Source organism: Panthera pardus, unplaced genomic scaffold, assembly GCF_024362965.1.
Source record: "Panthera pardus isolate Hobbes unplaced genomic scaffold, ASM2436296v1 HiC_scaffold_2, whole genome shotgun sequence".
Classification (NCBI taxonomy): Eukaryota; Metazoa; Chordata; class Mammalia; order Carnivora; family Felidae; genus Panthera; species Panthera pardus.
This window is the reverse complement of record NW_026526765.1, coordinates 146,185,180-146,185,415: the sequence shown is the minus strand read 5'-3', so window position 1 is coordinate 146,185,415 and position 236 is coordinate 146,185,180.

The following is a 236-nucleotide window of genomic DNA, read 5'->3' as shown; positions in this document are numbered from 1 at the left end:
AAAAAACCATAGTTTCATTCATAGTCTTTTTTATTTCTGTCTGTAGTTGAAAAGGAAAGTTGATAATTTTTCCCCCTCACTCAGGAAATCCCTCTTAGCATTTTTTTTTTCCTGAGAGAGACAGAGTATAAGCAGGGGAGGGGGGCAGAGAGAGAGGGAGATGCAGAATCTGAAGCAGGCTCCAGGCTCCCAGATGTCAGCACAGAGCCCGGTGCGGGGCTTGAACTCATGAACCA